The 21,223-nt window shown below is 35.4% G+C and overlaps 1 pseudogene across 1 annotated transcript; it reads left to right on the top strand.

Annotated features, from left to right (window-relative positions):
- Positions 1–5,953: 5,953 nt before the first annotated feature.
- LOC149546841 (basic leucine zipper 19 pseudogene) lies at positions 5,954–21,002 on the top strand (annotated as a pseudogene). Its single transcript, XR_016353785.1, has 2 exons — positions 5,954–6,331; positions 19,519–21,002. The product of XR_016353785.1 is annotated as a basic leucine zipper 19 pseudogene (transcript).
- Positions 21,003–21,223: the final 221 nt, after the last annotated feature.

Genomic DNA, 21,223 nt, shown 5'->3' with positions numbered 1-21,223 from the left:
AAATATGTCAAAAAGCTTCATCTTCCTTGACATGAGCAATTCTCTAAAGATTAGAGTTCTAGGATACCTAATGCTTAATGAATCTGCTCAAACCCTTAGCCATAGTAATGAAAAGATAGGGGTAAAGAGGATCACCCTATTGGAGATCCCTAGAAGCACCAAATAACTGGGAAGGTTGGCCATTAGGAAGAATAAAGAAAGATAAAGAAGTGACACAACTCATAGTCCAACTCACTCACTTGGAGCTAAAGCCAAAGGCAAGAAGAATATTCCTTAGAAAGCTCCATTTGACTCTATCATAGGCCATAGCCATATCCAGCTTAATAAACACAGATCACTCCCTTGAGCTAGCCATAGAGTGGATAGCTTCAGTAGTAATAACCACTCCATCTAAGATTTGTCTTCATGCAACAAAACCTCCTTGTTCTTTTAAGATAATAGAAGGCACCCACTTTTTAAGTCGCTCAACAATCAACTTAGTAATAACTTTGTAAGCCATGTCACATAGAGCAATAGGTCTAAAAAAATCCAATTGATTAGGCCCATTTTTTTTGGAATACGAACCAAGAATGTAGAATTTAGTGCTCGAAGCATCTACTTGCTAGAATAAGATTCCTTAACAACTTCTAATAAATCTTGATTAATGATGTCCTAGAAGTCTTGAAAGAATTCAACAGGAAAGCCATTAAGGCCAAGAGCTTTTCCCTTAGGCATACCAAAGATCACCTCCTCCAACTTAGCTAAAGAGATTGGACACATAAGATAATCATTCATTTCCTGAGAAATAAGGGAGGGAATACAAGAAAAAATAATATGCTCTTCATTATTAGTAAGAGGAGAATCCTCAAAAAAAAGGTTAGAAAAGTACCAAGTAGCTTCCTGAAACAAAGTTGGCAAGGAAGATAACTAGATACCATCAGAATTAACCAAAGAAGATATATAGCTTTGATTCTAACAAGATTGCATGGTCTTGTGGAAAAAGGCAATGTTCCTATTGCTTTCCTAGAGCCAATCAACTTTGGCTTTTTGATTCCAAAATACTTCCTCCTGAAGTTCCCATTCTTCCACATCTCTAAAAGCAAGGGATTCAACATTACCCAAATCCTCCAAGAAATCAAGATCCATAATATGTCTAGTTATGACATTCAGATGCTCCTAGGCGAGCCTCTTCATGGAATGAAGGTTCCCAAAACAATCTTTGTTCCATCTCTTGAACTGCCTTTTGACATGTTGACGTTTATTAGAAAAAAAGAAGCATAACAATACCAAAAGTAGGGGAACCATCCCTCCACCAACAATAAATAAGATTATGAAGATAGGAGTCCCAAAGCCACATGAGATGAAACTTAAAAGGAGGACTATTAGGAATAATCAACCCAGTAGCAAAAAATTTAATTGGATAATGATTAGAACTACTCCAATATATAATTTTGGAAGAGAGAGTAAGGGCACCACTAAACCTGAAAGCAAGAAATTAAAAATCTATCTAGACATTCTAAGATAGCATTAGCTCTAGTCCTTCTATTATTCCAAGTAAAGAGACCATTAGCTGGCTTAATATTAGAAAGATGCAAAAGATCTATATTTTTATGAAGAAGATTAGAGGAAGGCCCTAATCAGGGCAACCCACCCCATGTCTCCTCTAGACTTAATACTGAATTGAAATCTCTTGATAACACCCAAGGATGAAAGTTTCTAACATGCCAAACATGCATCGAAAGTTCCACCTTTCCCACAAAATCAATAGGCACATACACATTAGTAATCAAGATCACCTCACTAGAATCCAAAGAAGAAGCCACCATAGAAAGAGTTGACTGAAGAGACACCTTGCAAAGGGGGGAAATTTTATAAGGGCCCCAAAAGATAGCCAAACCACTAACAGTCCCCATAGGCCCAATATATTTGCATTGCCCACAAGGCCAAATACCAAAGGCAAATCAAACCATTAAATCCACTAAGAGCTTAGTCTCTTGGATAAAAAAATGTTTGGAGAATGATCAATCACCAAATCATGAATAACCTTTTATCTAGGGATGTTATTCAACCCCCTAAAATTCCATGAGAGGATGATCATCATTGCATAGAGTGGGGAAATGAGCATCCAAGGGTTTTACAGCCTCAGACTCTATCAACATATCTCCTTCAAATCAGAGCTTCTCCTAGTCTCTTTTATGCCTACTCTTAGAGGAGGAGTAAATGAAACTCTCTTAAAAGGTCTTTGCAACAAACCTAGAGGGAGGTGAGACCACTTACCCTTACCAAATGCTAGCACATTCTTAACTAAGTCTGTCAGAACACCATCATTATCGTGAGGCACCACAAGAGTCACCAAAGCTCCAAACTCAAGAGTAATAGGGAGCTCATTTTTCTGTTGAACTACAACTTGAGATGCTTCATAGGAATCATGAAGTGGAGCTTCCCCATTTCAAACCAAATCAATTGAGATCTCAGGAGGAATACCCTCCTCTAAAACCATACTTTCTAGCACCTCAAATCGATTAAAACCAAAATATGACTATCAGTCTTTGAGGGGCCTTTTCTGACCACACCCCTTAGCTTGTGGGTGAGTAAGAATAAAACCATCCTTATCTAGGCCAATATCATTCAATTGAGTCTTCCCTTTTCTTGCATTATCTTCTTGTGCATGCCTCTTATCTATGTTACCAATTTGACCTTTACATTTTCCTATCTAGTGTTCATCTGACCACCACCATTGGCAGTAATAGAGCCAACTATCCCTCTAGAAGCTAAGACCTGAGGGTATTGATTCTACAAATAACCATACTCATGATATATTTGACATTAGAAAGGAAGGGATTCATAATCCAATTATTGCACCTAGGAAGAAGACGCAAGACAAATTTCCTTAGAATCCGGTAATGGGTTATTCAAATCAATTTCAACATAACCTTTTAATCAAGGGATTGATGTGCAATCATAGTTAGCTTTCTAAGCAAAGCACCATTTTGATAAAGAATGTCTTCTTGCTAGAATTCAAGAGGACGACATGGCAGGCAAACCCACACTAGCACATTTGAGGGGAGATCTTCAACATAATTAAATCCTCAATGCCAAGGTTTTACAAATAACCCCACGTGGTTGTAAAAATAAGGATCCCCTTCAAAAATAATGCCCCAATCAAACATACAAGAGAAAACAAAGAAATAACTATTCATAGGTTGCATGATTTCCATATCTTCTTCCATTTGCCAGGAATGACGAATCCATGCCTCAAGAGCCAATACAGATATCCAAATACCAATAAATTTACACATCAAAGCATGCTTAGTCTAATACTCAATGTCCTCCATAATTGCTTCCTAAGGAATAACCAAAAATAGGACGATCTTGGGTTCGTAGAAGATAATCATTAACCTTTTTAAGCTTAGAGCTCTCCCTCGACATAAACTGAATAAGTTCCCATTGCATGCATGTTGGAAAGGAATCATGCATGTTTGGAAAGGAACCATGCATGTTCAAAAAAGAGCCATGCATGTTTTAAAAAAACCATCTATTACCACCGGCTCAGAAGAAATTCCAGACCCATGATTTCAACTGGATTATTGATCATTGTTGTTTGGTAGAGTTGCAACTACTGCTATAGCTTTGGCACCATCATATTCCATAAATTTTCCCAATTCCTATGGCTAATCTGTCAATACTCGATGTCAAGGTGAATCTGGCTCAAAACTACCTCGTTCTCTAGCTTGTTTCTTCAAGTTATTTGAACTTGCAACCATTTTTTCGTTCTTCATTCTCCTTCAACTATTCAAAATTGAAAAGTGATCGGATCAAGTCTTAAGAGGATTTGGAATGCGGCCTGAGAATGGTGTTTTTAAAAGTAATAATTTATTTTAAAAATACAGTTAGAAAAAAAATTACTATAGTGACTAACTTCTCACCATTGTTATTTTCTTTTTCAAATCTAGTTTGATTTTTCTAACTTAATCTAATGTAGCTATTATAATAAAAATTATTAACTGATGCATTCCAATGATTTTATACCGAGATATATGATATTTATTAGTAAACATTACACTTTTGTATTTATACATTTAATAAACTAAAATAATAATATACAAACTATTTATTGGTGTCCACTATCAATTCTAATTAAAAACTAATACACAAACTATTTTATGAACCAATTATTCCTAAAATATCTAAACATACATTAATGTACAATTTATATTTTCTTTTATATATATAGTTATTTTAGGCCAATAAAAGTATGTTCAAGAATATAAAATATCATTTACTTTTTCTTCTACTAAACTTACATATCTGCCTTCCTCACACTACTACAAAAAAATCTTTAAGGGACAATTATAGTGCACTTATAGATACACACAAGTCAAAATACAAACTTCTATATTTATAATTATTTTAGTCTAATGAAAGTACCTTCAAGAATATAAAATATCATTTACTTTTTCTCCTACTAAACTTACATATCTTACATATTTGTCTTCCTCACACTACTACAAACTAGCACTCGCAAGTTTTTGTGCTTGCAACAATGAGCCGATAGGTATTTATTTTAAGTAAAAAAAAATTTAATTTTTTAATAAATCAAATAAATAATATTTATTTATTTAATTTATCATATACTAATAAATTATCATCTAAAAAATATTCTCATAAAAATCTATTATGAAAACTAATAAGAAAATAATATGAAAAAAATAACACATCTAAAGTGGAGCAAAAAGTATAAACTGAAATTATTTATAAAAATTAAAAACTAAACTAAGGGAAGTCTGAGTGTTTCACCTCTGTGAGCATCACCTATATCCAATGACTCCTAAGTGTTCTATTTATTATTTTGAGAGATGGATTCTTTTAAATCAGTAAACATGAGTCACTCAAAAACTACATAGTTAAACCCTGATAACAATATCACAATTTGACTTGCTATGGAAAAATATCTCCTACATATTAATTTAAAGTCTATTAACTTAAATATATGAATAAAATTATTTTAATTTTAAAAAAAATAAACTAATTTAAAATCTACCAACTTAAATATATGAAAAAAATCATTTAAAAACTATCTCCGTAAAAAAACTATTATAAAAAATTAATATGAGAAATATATATATAAAAAAAAAAATAACAACTCCCACAAATATCATATTGGCTAAACTAAAATCATTATTTAAATGAAAAATTATACTAATTTAAAAAATAAATTATACTAATTTAAAAACTAAAATTTTAATCATGCAAATATCTTAATCGCTAATCCTATTCACTAAACTCAAAATCAATATTTAAAGTGAAAAATAAACTAATTTAAAAAATGATTAATTAATTAAAACTTAAAAAAATAATTATAAAAACTAAAAACTAAACTAAGTTAAAGTCTATTGGCTTAAATATATGAATAAAATAATTATATAAAAAAAATTCAAAAATTAATATAAAAAAGTAATGTGAGAAAAATAAAAAAACAAGAATTCCTAGACAAATAGCTATTGGCTAAACTAAAAATTAATATTTGAAGTTAAAAAACTAAACTAATTTAAATAATTTAAAAATTAAAACTTCAATTAATTTTAAAAATCAAAATTAAATAAAAAGAAAGAAAACCATAAATAAATAGCTAGTTAATTTTCTAAATAAATAGAAAAAATAATAGTTCAAATTAATTTATAAATTAAATACAAGAGTTAAAAATGGAGATAAATAAATAAGAAAAAAAAAAAGTTAATAGTATAGATAATAACTAATTAAATTAAATAAATAGATAAAACTAGTTGGAAAATAATGAAGCAAGGGTTGACATTCTCAAACGCTGACAATTTTTAAAACGCTGACAATTGTCGGGCCCAAAAAAAAGTAATAAGGAATAATTAGAGAAAATGTGCTGAGGTTGAATACACTAGGTGACTCACAAGATCAGAATATAATAAAATGTAATGCGGTCCCCAAAAACACCTCAGAATTTTTTTCATTAAATAAATGCGGAGGAATTTTTGTCTTTTTCAAAGATTTTTTAGGGAACGGAGATCATGAACTCCAAACTACCTGAAAGAAACTGCACCTTACATTGTCTGGTAATTTGAACCTGATTCAAAAGTCGCGTGTCCATGAATAGAACGTCGATTCCTTTTCCAGAGGAATCGCTCCGACCAGAATAAAAACCGTATTCTGTAGGCATGTCGGTAATAATTAATTAACTGGGTAGTAGAATGTATTGTGTAATTATGGGACAAAGAAACTATTTGGGTTCACAGCACCAGCCCAATTATGGGACAAAGAAACTATTTGGGTTCACAGCACCAGCCCGATTATGGCGGCATATGGCCAGTCTGTTTCAGTTAGAGTAAGTGTTTTTTTAACTAATTTGTTTTGTTTCGAGGAAAAATAATTGCCCTGAATATCTTCCTTTAAATTCTTGGAAGTTCTTGTATGGGTGGCTTGTTGGAGATGTCGATTTCTATGTGTTTTCGTAGAATGGGTAGGTTAATAATGGTTTCAGCAGCGTGATCGATTTTTATTATTTTGGTGTTTTTGTTGAAAGACTTGTTTTCGCCTTGCACAAAATTCGGTGTAATAAATTTTGTGAGGAGGGTTTTTAGTTTCTTTTGCGCAGATTCAACGAACTGAGCAGTAAATTATTTTATGTTTCTCAATCGTGTAAGTCTACATGGGCAATGCCTTATTTTCTTAATGGTGCGAGGAGGATTTTTAGTTTCTTTGGGTCTAGCGTTTTTATGTATGTTTTTCAATGGGAATCGACAATTTCTAGTTCACCATTCAGCATTGTCATGAGGCCGCCGCACATCAATTCATAATTTGAACATAATATAAGCTTATCAGCAGACATTTCTCTAGTCTTTAATAAGGGTGTTTGCATACAATATTGGTGAGCTTGGTAATTCACTACAAGACCTACTCTTACCTGTAGGGGAGACGATCCAATATTCCAGCGCATTCCAAAAACCGATATAGCATTCATACATTTAAAAAGCAACATCTTTAACTGTCTATGCACTATAAGTTGTGACTTGAAGGCATGTAGTACTGGACAGTATAACTGAAAAATTAAAGAAACGTTTTCATCAGATCCAAGAAGCAACAAATTAGGAATCATGTGATACCACATGAAAGCACAAATACAACCTGACTTAATGCATAACTATGTTTTTTATGGCACCTCTACAAAGACAAGCTGATATGCTATTATAGAGAGGATGTAGGCCTGAACCCTATGTTAGAATATATAGTCCACTGGTATAACTTGGGGGGGGGAGGGGGATGAGTAAGTTATCCAACTAATAACACAATTATCAACTTTAAACAATCTTTAACCATATGAGTAATATAAACTGAAACCACAACAAGATACTCGCACACAATAACACCAGATATGTTAACTAGGGAAATTCTTGATCAGAGGGAAAACCCCGATGGGGATGGTGCCCACAAGAGGATGTACTAATATAAATATTCTTTGTTAGAGGATAGACCCTGTTAGAAGTTTGTTACAACATTCGGTACATATGAGTCCCTATTAGGAGACTTTGAATCCCTGTTAGGAGATTCCAACGTTGTTAGGAGTTGTGGAAGACAACTGGACCCATTGCCCAAACAGCTTCAAGGGCAAGACCAATGAACCCATTGTCCAAATGATCTCTGTACTATTCCTTGCAGAATAATAGAATGGTACTATGCTGTTCCTTCCTCTTTCTCTGTCCTCTCAACTGGTCCTCTGCTCCTTCTGATCTAATAATCCATTGAATCACTTACACGCATTCAGTAAGCACTCTGCTCCTTTTCGCACTTCGCACTTCTTGCAACAATAGATACACTGTACAATCAAGGAAAACATCTTTCCTTTATACCATATCTTCATAATAATTCCTTGAGTCGGCCTTGAGGCTTTCCCAATTTATTATAATAAGATAATTAATTAATTACAATTACAATAGCACTATCGGCTCACAGTCTATACAAAACTTCACATGTGCGATACTAAGGCTTGCACACTCATTGACATCATCCGCTCACAATCCTCTGTCACTGCCTGACTGCGCATCTCTTTATTACATCTCAAATGTAAGATAGCAAACAAATATCAGTAACTCCTTTCCTAATACTCTGTCTTTGAACTACTCTCTGTAAATTAGGTACAACTACCGTACGTCTTCGACTCAGCCTCTATGCACTTGACCACATCATCAGAACACTGTGCTGAACATGTCCATAACTGTGCATCACCAGACAATCAAACCATTGTCCGTACTATCAAGATCTCTGTCTATTACTTAGCCAGTCTTTATAGAAACCATGCTATGTTGACATCAATGACAAACAAAGTCATGAATGCAACATGTCAATACTCTCCAATGCTCAGGATACTCCCCAAAATAGTATCATCAGTATTCATGCTAACACCCTAATGCTTAAGCAGGCAACTTGCCACTTAAACTGCTCTAAAAATTTGAATCATTTGAAGTAGACATGTTTTTGAGGGGCAGGAAGGTAGGGTTTGTGAACTACTTGATCCTTTCCCTAATCTATTAAATCTAATCTGAATAAGATCCAAAGTAGATACTTTTGTTTTTATATTGGTATAATCAAATGTACAAAGCATGACAATTACAGCAATCAGGAACTAAAACAGTTACTATATCAAGGGCAAGTCATATGGCTAGTGCTGTAGCTGAACAAATTAAATACTATTTCGTGCTTGGACACAATTAATGAGAAAAGTATAAATCACACAGCAGTACAAACAGCTGAAATACAATGAACAATGCTGCTGAGTAGCCTAAGCATCCCTGCACAAACGTTCAAGAGTATAAGCAGAATTAAAAACACTAATTCGAAACACTTAGCAACATTATCCAGAGAAGATTCCATCTTTGACTTCATCACTGTCTCAGTGCTCGGATGGCTTAATCATCACACACTAAGGCTTTATTCCTAGACTAAACATGTTAAATAATCAAAGTTGACTTATTTTTTTCAAGCTTAATTTCTTCTCATCATTGCGATACCCCTCAAACAGGGGTAATTCTGGGAACCAATTTCTGCCAAATCTGTAATGTCCTTTTCTTGTATCACCTTATACTTTGTCCTAAATTCACAAATCTAGAACCCAACAAGAGCAACATATCATCCCCACTTAAGGCCGGGATAAGAAAAGCCTGTTTTAGAAACCTGCATACAGATTAGATAACAAATATCAACTCATGAATACATCCAATTCTAGGGTGAGGGATTTGATTATGTGGGAGCTCAACCATAATAAAGGTTGTGATGTAAGACATGATGAGGTTGCCCAATTATTCTCTACCTTAGACCCGAGCAGGACCTTATCCTCTTTGGCTTGATGTGGTCCTTAACCATTCTCATGAGGTGGTGTAACTAGTGAGGTCTACACCATTCTCCTCCATTATGTCAACTTCTTACCCCTTATGATTGAGGATCCCTTCAAGTTCACTTCAACAATTGATCAGTGTCAGGATGGTAGGGGAACTGTGATAGGGTGCCCTTAAATTGACCCTCAAACTCAGGCCCAAGAGAACCTTATCCTCCTTGGCCTCATGGTCCTTAATGAGGTGCCATACCTAGTGAGGGATCTTTCACCGTTCCCACTCCTGGCACTCCCTTCCTTCCCTCAACGTGATCAATTATTGTGAAATTTCATATTGATAAATGTATAGAGATTCAAGTATTCATCAACTGCATATAATTCAGTATAAATTTAGATTTATTATCATCTATATATAATGATAAATGCATATGCATATCTGTTGTTTTATACCATGGCAATTAAGAGACTATAAATAAGTTGTTCTGCTATTTTCTTGTTTGTTTGTTTGATTGCCTCTGCTGTATATCATTGCTTCTTCTGGTGTCCTATGCTCTTAATTGAATGATTGGCATCCCACTTTATACCCTTCCAGTGGCTGGAAGGTTGCAATCCTTTGTGTCAAGAGATGATCTTTCATGAAATTGCACTTATGGGATAAGTGATCACACCCCCTCAATTATCTTATTAACTGCTGGTAGTATATATAAATTGCTTCAATTTGTGTAATTGATGTTAATTAAGGGAGTCTCCACTGTTGTGGAAGTCATTGCTGTTTGTTAAGATAGCCACACCAATTGATATAAACAATACCTTGAGCAACCTGTGCATTTTTATTGCGGTTCAAATCTGATACATGAAAAACTGCTTGTTAAGGTCTAAAAATTGTGATTTCTTATTAATAAGACAATTTTCTGATAATTCGATTTTTACCTTGGATTGGCTTTTAAGGAAACAAGTCAATGCCTGTTAATAGAGTTTGAGATCTGTAATTTTTTCTGATATGAGAGGGATTTGACAATTTGCCCAGCCCAAGATTGCTTCATCAAGATATATAAGGTTTGGATCTTTAAATATCTCAGCTCTAGGTTCTCTTCAATAGTTTTGTTTCTTAGCTTCTTTTCTCACACGTTAAGAATGGTTTGTGGTTCCAGAATCAGCTTAACTTCATGTTTTAATGGTGCAACTCCGAACATGGGGTAATGTGTTGCCCTAGCACCTTTTTGAGACAGGACACATAGAACACATTGGGAATCTTGTTGTCTATGGGGAGCTCCAACTTGTTGATGTGAGTTATGTGATCACTTCAACATGCATAATAAAATTCAAGTATCCTATCTTTTCTCGAACAAGGAAAATTCAAATGCTAAACAATTAATAAATGTGTAATCAAATGAAGTAATCCCAAGGCTTACAATGTGTACTAGCAACTATATGTTGGTATAACATGGTTGAATTTGATGTGATTTTTTTGGTTCTCACTACGGGACTTACACAATTGTTCTCTGTCTTAATTAATTCTTTCTCCTCCAAGTAGCTGGAACTTGAACCCCTGAATAGTTTTGAACTTCAAAGAATGATAAAAAAGGAAAGGGTTTAAAGAGTCTAAGTTAACACCTAAGGACAATGATATCAATGGATGATGGTTAGATGTGTGAATTCCTTAACCAAACTTTTCTTCGTCCATTGAAACAACTACACAAAGATGATACAATCTCCGAAGGTATTGAAGGATTTTCACATTGCAACATTCATCTAAATATGCAATATTGGGGCGATTTGAATGAACACCCACAATCAAACTTAATGCTTAAGTAGGGTTCAGACTAACCATAAACTGCAGTTTGCAATCAACAAACGACAAATGTTATCAATGCAAAATTCATCATGCATCTTCACATTTCTCCATTTTAATCAATGAACTTTAACCAAAACTTGGAGAACTAGAAACTATGCAGCATGTTGAAACAACACAAAGAAGTTCACCAGATCCTCAATGAAAGTCATATATTGAGTTTGAACATAGTCTTGGCAACAATCTCTGATCTTCTCCTACTACAGCTACTTCCACTTGGTTGCATCTAATAATAATGATTAATTGACTAACCCCTTACAAATGAGAAGATAAAGCATTTTATAAACCTCTTAATTACAAGGAAGGGCCTAGATTGAGTTGAAACTAATGATCAGGATAATTCAAGGAAACCCTTACTACGAGTTACAACTACCGCTTACAAATATTAAATGCTATCCAATGAGATGATTACATTTCTTTGAAATGCATATCCTTTCAAGGATGATCTAATAAGAAAATTCATTGTGGTAATTCATTAAGTGTCTTCAACATGTCCACTTGTGGATGTGTTAGATTAATGAACTTGGATATGTTGACTTGGAATAACTTTGTTGGATGAAGATGGATAGGCACCACCTCAGCATGCTTGTCTTGTAATCTTTGTCTCAATTTTTCTTCATCCTAAAAAAGAAGTCTTTGCATCTCCAACAATAGCTCTTGATACTCCACAATATTTGGTCTTGATCGATTGCGATGGCTCATATTCTCAATTCGCTTCATCTTCATGAATTTTCTTTATCTTCTTTGTTTTGGAAATCTTTTCTTCGAATTGTTCTTGTCTTGATATCTTGCCTTATTGTCGTAACTCAAAATCTTCATTTTGTAACTTCCTTCACGCGGATCTTGGAAATCCAAGGTTAATATAGCTTTCTCAAAATCTTCTCTTTGAATTCCCTTTTGAAGTGGGACTCTTGCTTTGAGCTCGAACCTGTCTGCTTCCTTGCATAAGTTGAACCTTGATTTCTTCATTCCACTGAAGTATCTTCCTCCTTGTTCACCTTCATTCCAGCATCAATCCTTACAAACAAAAGGATGGAAGTTGAATGCAAGAAAAAATAGAATAGATTTCCACCTAAAACTGATGAGAAAATGTAATTTCACCCTTCACAACCTTGTCAACTTGCATTTCAATCTCCTTGCAACATTCAGACTTGGGCAATTTCTGATCTTATGATTTTTACTCTTTCGAGCCCAATTCCAATTTGAATTTCAGATCTGAAATTCACTTCTTAAAAATAGACTTCTTCTCAAATGGCTGGGGTTTATGATAAACTCGCATTTTCTAAGGCATAGATTGCTTTACAAATTAACACCTTCAGACCCGTGCTTGAATTTCACTAATAAATTATCCCTTGGGCGATTGAAATTCTGTTCAAAATAGCTGGCTGAAATGCAATTAACATCTACAGATCTGCTCACAAATTAATTCCTTTACTTGATTTCTGCTTTGAACCAACTTCGGATTGTGTTTCGAAATAATGTTATTCATCTCCCTTTATAGCAATTAAGAGGCTTGTTTGAAAAGTGTGTATGTAGGCAAAGGAGGCTGACCTTGTTCATTTTTGTTTTGTTTCGAAATTATGCTATTCATCTCCCTTTATAGCAGTTATGAGGCTTGTTTGAAGAAGTGTGTATGTGGGCAAAGGAGGCTGACCTTGGTCATTTATTTTAATGTTGCACTTAAATCATCCTTCAGAAGATCACCTATGTTTACAATGGTAACCAATTTGTTTTAGTTTTGAATTACACCCTGAGTTCACCTCCTAGATGACCTCTTTAATGATCAGAATCATTGATTTCTCACACTTGTAGCTCGCCATGTTTTGTTGCTGCATCAAGGGCAGAAATTCTGACTTTAGGTGGAAACAGCCTTTAAATGCTAGATTGGATTTATCAAATTTAACTGAAAATTGTGTCAGGGACAGCTTGGATTTCCAAGTTCTAGGTGGAAATTGCATTATATGCTGGGTTGATTTCCAAGTTTTAGGTGGAAATCACATATACTTGAGGTCAGAATTTAAGATTGTAGGTGGAAATAGGCCTCTTGCTGGGTTGGAATATCAGCTTTTAGGTGGAATCATCCTTCAGACCAATATTATCACCCCTTAACCTTCAAATCTTATAACTTCCTTTTTGTTTTTTTATTTAACTGCCATTTTCCTTGGGCTTTTATTCATTTTTCATCACTTAAACCTCATCATGCATGTCTTAAAACTTCAAATTTGTTCCTTTTTTAAGGGTGGATATTCCACTTTTGGGTGGAAATGGATTTGCAATTTCAAAATCTTCATCCTTTCTTATCCCACTTTCTAAAATTCTCCTTTACCTTCCTTTGATTTTTTGATTAAATCTTCTCTTCCTTTGGATTTTCGTTTACCTTTCATCACTTGGATTCTTCAATTCCATTTCTCTCTTACCCTTGCTTGCTTCAGATTCTGAATTTCATCCTTCTAGCGAGGAAATTCTAATTTTATGTGGAAATTGTCATGCTCAAGGTTGGAATTCCACATTTTGGGTGGCGAATTGGCATCAAGGGGGAGCAGATTTTGCATTTTAGCTGGAAATTTGCCCAAGCAGCTGGACAGAAATCCTGGGTTTATTTGGAAATGGCCTCTTTACTAGGTCCGAATTTCACATTTTAGGCAGAAATGAGGTATTTTCAAGGTTGGCATTTCTAGTTTTAGGTGGAAATGAGGGTAGTTCAAAGTCGGGATTTCACCATTTAGTTGGAGATCACATTGATACTTAATAATTTTCGTCTTGGATTTAAAATTCTTTATTTTCACCTCTTGGATTCTATGTTGCATTATGAAATTCCATTTCTCTTTATCATTTTCTCACCATTCCTTTGAAATTCCCCATTATAGAATGCATTACCTCTTGCATCTCAACTTGCCTCTTCTCCCCTCCATTGCATTTCTCATTTTTGTATAGCATTTCTAGGTCAAGACTTCTAGTATTAGGTGGAAACGAAGCAAGGAATTCGATGGAAATTTGAATTTTAAGTGTAAATTAGGATGCAAGGAGGGTGGGCAGAAATTCACCTCTAAGGTGGAAATGCAAGTTTGGAAATGTCAATTTTTCTTGGTATTTCTCTTGATTTCTTCATTTCTGACTAAGGACTTTTAGGATTTTCATTTCTAGTCAGCATTTCCATTTAGCATTGTACAAATTTCACTCGACACCTTGATTTCCAACCTTGACAACACTTTGATATCTTTTTGCAATTCTCACACTTAGTAATATTTTCACGATTTCACTCTCGATTTCTAACTCTCACAATCACAATATTCCAAGTTTCAACTTAATACCTCTCTCACAAATTGAGCCAAATTCTGCTTGAACTTGTCAAGATACTACAACCTTCCCAGCCGTTGGGAGACCAAGCTTAGCCAAAACTAACAAACATCGACAACACACTAAGCCACGGAGTGGAAAAGGAGAGGGGGTCCCCATTTGCAATGGGGCGTGTGTGTTTACGATACAACACAACTATAGGCCACTTCTCCTATTTTCCTTGTGCTTTCTATGATCCATATGATTGAGGCTTATGTTTCTCTGCTCCACTTTGATGGATGATTGTTCATATGGTTTTAGCCTAAAGAAAACCAAATCCACAACCTTGAATATCTATTTAGTTCTTTTCTTATCCACATATGCTTTCTTTTGATTTTGTGCTTGGTGTAAGTTGTCTTTGTGTGTATTTATAATATCGACATTTTATTGTATGAAGTCCCCTTCTGCAGGCACATGACTTTTTTAGGGGATCAAGTCCCCAAAGAATGCTGCCTTATATCCGTATAATGCTCGAAAAGGACTCATCTCTATAGATATATGGTGGGTACTGTTGTAGCACTACTTTCTTAGATTTAGTCATTTAACCCATCCATTTTGTCACCTGGTGAAATACTTCCTCAACTATCCTTCCAACCATTTATTGACAATCACTATATGCTCATTTGTTTGTGGGTGTAACTTAGGGTTAGTTATGTTCTAACAAATTTGAATAGCTCTTGCCAAAATATGCGAAGGAAATGGTTTTCTTGGTTGCTTACAATGTTTTGTGGTAGGCCTTGCAGTTTGAAGACTTCCTCGTTGAAGATTTCTGCCACTTGAGGGGCTCTAAAATTTATTGATATGGACATGAATGTGTATATTTGGTCAAACAGTCTACCACCACATAGATACAATCTTTGCCTTGGACTTTAGGTAGGTCTATTATAAGCCCCACTAAAATGTTTTGCTATTTTTGATCGGGTATGGGTAGGGGTTGAAGAAGACCTTTTGGGAATGCATGAGTGTATGTTCTTTATTTCTTTACTACAACATGTATTCCTTAGTGTGCTTGAGCACATCTCCCTTGAGGCCCTTTCATGAGAAATTTTCCCCGATTGTTTGTAAGTATCAAAGAAAACAATGAGTTGTCATGGTAGGCCTTCAAAATTTCTTTCTTTAGTTTTGACCATGGAGGGATTTATATCCTATCTTTGTAAAGGTTGAGGTTATCAATGACTCAATACGTACCACGTTGTACCTTCATGTCTATGAAGTCACTGGAGAACTTGTCTTTACTCTTTAGCATATTGTATAAGTAGGGATGTCTTCCATTCCATCGATAGTGATGCCATGGAGCAAAGATAGGGTCTTCGTGATAGGGTATCGGCTACTATGTTATTTTTCCCTTAATGTAGTCAATGTTGAAGTCGTATGAGGGAATATTGCTCACTCTTTTTTTCTGTCAATCATTTAAGTCCGTTTGGTTTCGAAGAACTCGAAGCTATTATGATTGGTTTTTACTACGAATCTCCCACATATTAGGTATTGTCTAAATTTTGCAAGAGCATGTATGATTGCTAGCATTTCTTTATCATAAACGAAATAGGCTCTCAATTTCTTTGAGCTTTCTACTCTCAAATGCTATGGAGTGTTTGTTTTGCATAACACCACTCCAATGCCTTCCTATGAAGCATCACAATATAATTCAAAGGTTGAGAAGTTCGATATTGCCAAAGTAGGATTGGAACTCATTACTTCAATTTTCCAAAGGCTGTTCATGCTTTCGTTCCAAAAGAGTGCCCCCTTTATAATCATATTAGTGAGTGGTGTGGTCACTTTCGAGAAGCCCTTGACAAATCTTTGGTAATAACTGCAAGGTCCAAAGAACCCTCTATGTTGTGTTAGAGTTTTGAGCTTTTAGGAATTTCTTATGGTCTCAATCTTTTCCTCGTCCACACTAACTCCTTGGGCATTAGTCTTTTGTCCAAAGTACAATTTTCTTTTCGCTTTAAACTCACACTTGGATAGTTTGGCAAATACAGAGTGTTGATCCAATCTTCCCATGTTTTACTATAGATAAAGATGTTGTCAAAGAAGACCAATCGAAATTTCCTTCGTTGCCCTCTGAAGATTTAGTTCATGAAAGATTGGAAAGTTGTTGGGGGGTTTGTAAGCAGAAAGGGTAAGACGAGAAATTCAAAACAACCATGGTGGCACCTAAAGGTTGTTTTGGGTATATTCCCCCCATTTAATTTGGTGATAACTTGACTAAAGGTCAACTGTTGAGAAATATACTACCCTGTTGAGAAATATACTACCCCATGGAGTTCATCAATTATCTCATCTACTCGAGGAGTGGGATATTAACTCTTTATTGGCTATTTATTTAGCACCGTATTAATAATGCACATAAGTCCCATTTCTAATAGTTCAGTTATGGTCTTTTCAATTTGTTCTTTGTATTTACGGGGATGGCAGTAAGGAGTGTGACCTGCTTTTCCCCGTCTTCCAATTCTATGGAATGCTCAAATCCTCTTTTTTGGTGGTTTTCCCAAGGGAGTGCTAATAAAGGCTCTCTTATGCTTGTTTTGTAGATGTTAAATGTCAACACGAACTGCTTTTCTCTTGGTTAAGGACTTGTCCAAGATCAAGCATTGAGTAGCTGATTATACTTTTCCATGTTTAAGGGTTCTCATCATTCTTTTAGATGGGATTATTCTAGGGATTATAAAATAACCCTTTGTCTATAATTTACAAAGCATATTTCTAATTTTGTAAGACTAGAGATGAAGGGACCTAAGAAGTATATCTATGAGGTGCTAAAAATCACATCTGTATCTCTGATATTTACAATTTATGATATATCTTTGACTAGATATTTTCCCAAGATGATGTTTATTTGGATTTTTTTTTTTCTTACACGGAGTGGTAGATCTATCAACCAAGGTTCCCTTAAAACCTTTGAAGTGTTCTCTGTCTAACCATATTCTTTCAACTAAGTTTTCAGCGTTAAAATTGTGGATTAGTCCACTATTTGCTGGGGCTGTCACCTTTTGCCCTTTAATAACACCTCGGATTCTAAAAAGTTGATTTTGGGATGCCTCGAGATGGAGAGGTTCTTCCTTTTTTGTCTCCATCATTATATTTTAATTTGTTGCTTGGTTTTTCTTGTTTCTTTATTGGATATTACTTCTATGTTGTGGGCTTTGCCCACATATATGTCTTGTCTCGCACTTCTCATTGCATTTATGACACAAGTTCTTCCTCTTAAGATCCCTTGCATTACATTTGTGTCTAGGTACCCATGGATCTTTGCACCTAAAACGTGTCTTCCTCTCTTGGCCTTCCTTTTGCTTATGTGTATGTCTGGGCATTCTTCTTTCATTGCAATTGTAGGATCTTTGCACCTAAAACATGTCTCCTCTCTTGGCCTTCCTTTTGCTTATGTGTATCATTGCAATTGTAGTATAGATTTTGTTTTTTTGAGAGATATCAGATATGTAGGTCTAAAGTTTTTGAACCCATGAACGAGCTATGATTGTTCTCGACCTGTTGAAGTTAGGGATGTTCAAACTTCAGCTTACCTACTATGTGTTGTAAATCTTGATTAGTTTAGTTCTTCCTCTTTTTATGAATACTCTTCGTTACAGACTCACAATCTACTGTGAAAGGCTGCTTTTATTGACTTCAAGGTCAAGTCTTGCATATGCTTGGGCTAGTTCATTCAAATTTGCGCTGGATGTGTTATTTTTCTCATCCTGCTTGGGTAAGAAGGGACGCCAAGTTGTTGCTTTGGTTGATCCCTCTCTAGTTCTACTATCACTTTCACATTGTCTAGGGGTGATGTCCCTCTCATTCCTTGGGTTGGGTCTAGGAGTGTTTATGGTATTGACTATGTTTTGCAGGGTATGGGCTGTTTTATGCATAAAGGCATCAAATTATTCTTCCATTTGTTCACTTCTTTTGTTGACTTGATTTGCAGCCTTCTTCTTTTCCCTTCCAAGAGCCCTTAAAGCTCTTTGACTAAGCTTCATAAACTACTCTTCATCCCTTAGATTGGCAAGAATGGTGCTCTAATACCACTTGTAAAGTCCCTTTCTGGGATCACCTTATACTTCGCCCTAAATTCACAATTCCAGAACAAAACAAGAGCAAAATATAATCCTCACTCAAGAATAGGATGAGATAAGCCTGTTTTGTAAGCTTGCAACCAGATTTGGTAGCAATCCAGAAACAGCTCATGAAATAGATCCAATCCTAGGGCTAGGAAATATATATCATTCTTCTCAACAAATCCCAATGACTATGTGAGAGCTCAACCATAATGAGGGATGTGATGGAAGACTTGATGAGGTGCTCCAAGTATCTTCTACCCTAGGTGCAACGAATGGACTTTATCGTCTTTGGCGTCATCCAGTCCTTGACCATTCTCATGAGGTGGTGTACCTAGTGAGGTCTGTATGTTGTTCTCCTCCATCATGTCCACCTCTCACCTCTTATGATTGAGGAATCCTTCCAGTTCAGTTCAACAATTGATCAATGTGGGGATGGTTGGGGAACTGTAATATGGTGCCGTTAAATTGACCCTCAACCCTAGGCCCAAGAGAAAGACTTAATCCTCCTTGGCCTCATGGTCCTTAACCATCTTTATGAGGTGCCATACCTAGGTAGGGTTCTTTCATTGTTCCCCCTCTTAGCACACTCTTCCTTCAACACAATCAATCAATAATGGCGCATTTAGTTGCTGGTGCTCTTGTGAGGTCAATGATCATTTTGTTATGTGGGTCATCATTTTTGAGACTATATTTTAACCCTTTAGGATAGTGCACTTTCACAAACCATTTTTAATGAAAATTATTCTAGTTTAGTCATTCCTGCTAGCAGATTTCCAATTAAAATTGTTGGTCAGATTTTTTATTTGTTTCTTCCAAAATGTATATTTCCATTCAGATATTCTTCCATAGGTGATTTCTAATGGTAATCTGTTGATCATATTTTTTCCCAAACATACTTTTGGCATTTTCCTGTTAGTTTTATCTATATTGCTTATCTGGTGCAGTGATGCTCTTGATACGTGAAGGCATTGCATGTGTAAGCAATGATGTCTCGTTGTGGAAACGAATGATGAAGAGCTTGAGTTTTCTGATCATGAAGTATTTCCTAGTCTCGATCTAGTTACCCCACTTTTTCATGTTGCCATCCATGGACCCATTTGTGGATGAAATTTTACAGAAAAATAGTCACACATGCACACACACTCATACTTGCAATCCCCGTGGACCAGATAATGCACATACTCATGCTTGTTATCACACTCATACTCAAATTATCTCTACAGAAGAAGAAGAGGGTTTGCTTGAGAACACAGAGGAGTACACAGAGAAAAAGAAAAGGCCCTTAGGGAACCGTGAAGCTGTCAGAAAGTATAGGGAGAAAAAGAAAGCACACACTGCTTGTCTAGAAGAGGAAGTGCAGAAATTGCGTTTGATGAATCAGCAGTTACTGAGAAGACTGCAAGGCCAAGCAGTTCTTGAGGCTGAGGTTGCAAGGTTAAGAACTCTTTTATGTGACTTCAGAGGCAAAATAGAGTCTGAGTTGGGCAGTTTTCCATACCAAAGCCCATGCAGTGGAAATTTTAAAGAAGGGAATTGCAGTTGCCGACCTCATAATGCTGGTAGTAATGTTCATTACAAAAATGAGTTGACCTGTTCTCATGCACCTTTAGATACATCTAGGACAACTGCGAGTCAAAATGATGATACCCTGCCATGGGAAGGAATTTGTGAAATTTCTAATCCTGATTGATAAGGTTTTAAACTGGATGGAGATTAACTCCACACTACTGAAGTATTGTAGGTACAGTAACAGAAGAATACTCTTTAATTCCCAACTCTCTCAAATCTGGGAATCTTTGCTGACAAGGCAGGTTGGTCTCTGAGTAGTAACATTGGAGTATTGGCTGTTTTGGTAATTGTGGTTTTGTAAAGAACATAGATACAGATCTACTTGAAGGGCAGCACAATGAAGCAACATTTGTGATGAAATTGTATCTACAGTGCACGTGCATATTTAGTTTTGGATAGCCAATATTTGAGGGCATCATTAATGGGAACAATAGTTGGATCTTGAGGAAGTTTCAATGCAGAAGAGTCTCCAATTGGCTAATTGGTAACTGGGAGCAGATATCAAACAGCAAGAAAGAGCTATAGAACATGGACTTTTTCGAATGTCTGTAAATGCACCCTAGTTCGGTTCAGCTTGTGATGTGTCTCCAGTTCTACTGTTGTTTCCGTGTGTTCTTGTTGGGTAGACAGGGACACTTGGAAGGTTACCTTTGGAACAGACTTAAATGTGCTGAGCATTTTCAGATGCTTCTAATGCCCTTGTAATTTTATGATGTAAATGTACAAATCAGTAGTCTTAGATGTAATGCATACCTTTGATGCCAGGTAGAGGATACACACTTACAATACATTCCGTGATGTAAATGTTAGCTGTTTTGCAGTTGAATCTATTTTTATAAGCATCATTTATTAAGTGTAATTATTGGCATTTAGCTTTTCAATCTAATGTTAATTCTACATTTAAAAGTTGAAAATATTTGATTGTTTATAGAAGCAACTCGTGGCCATTGGTGATATATGCAAAGGGACTACTTCACTAGTATTGCAAAATTCATTAAGTTTCAAACTATATTGGTGGTTTACTTTCTGCAGAATATTTGTATTTTTATTTGTCCTGAGTGTTCATTTAATAGTAATGCA

This window comes from Cupressus sempervirens, chromosome 7, assembly GCF_028749045.1.
Source record: "Cupressus sempervirens isolate cs-2001-9-10 chromosome 7, ASM2874904v1, whole genome shotgun sequence".
NCBI lineage: Eukaryota > Viridiplantae > Streptophyta > Pinopsida > Cupressales > Cupressaceae > Cupressus > Cupressus sempervirens.
Note: the sequence above shows the minus strand (reverse complement) of the source record. Positions and strands in the feature narration are given on the sequence as shown.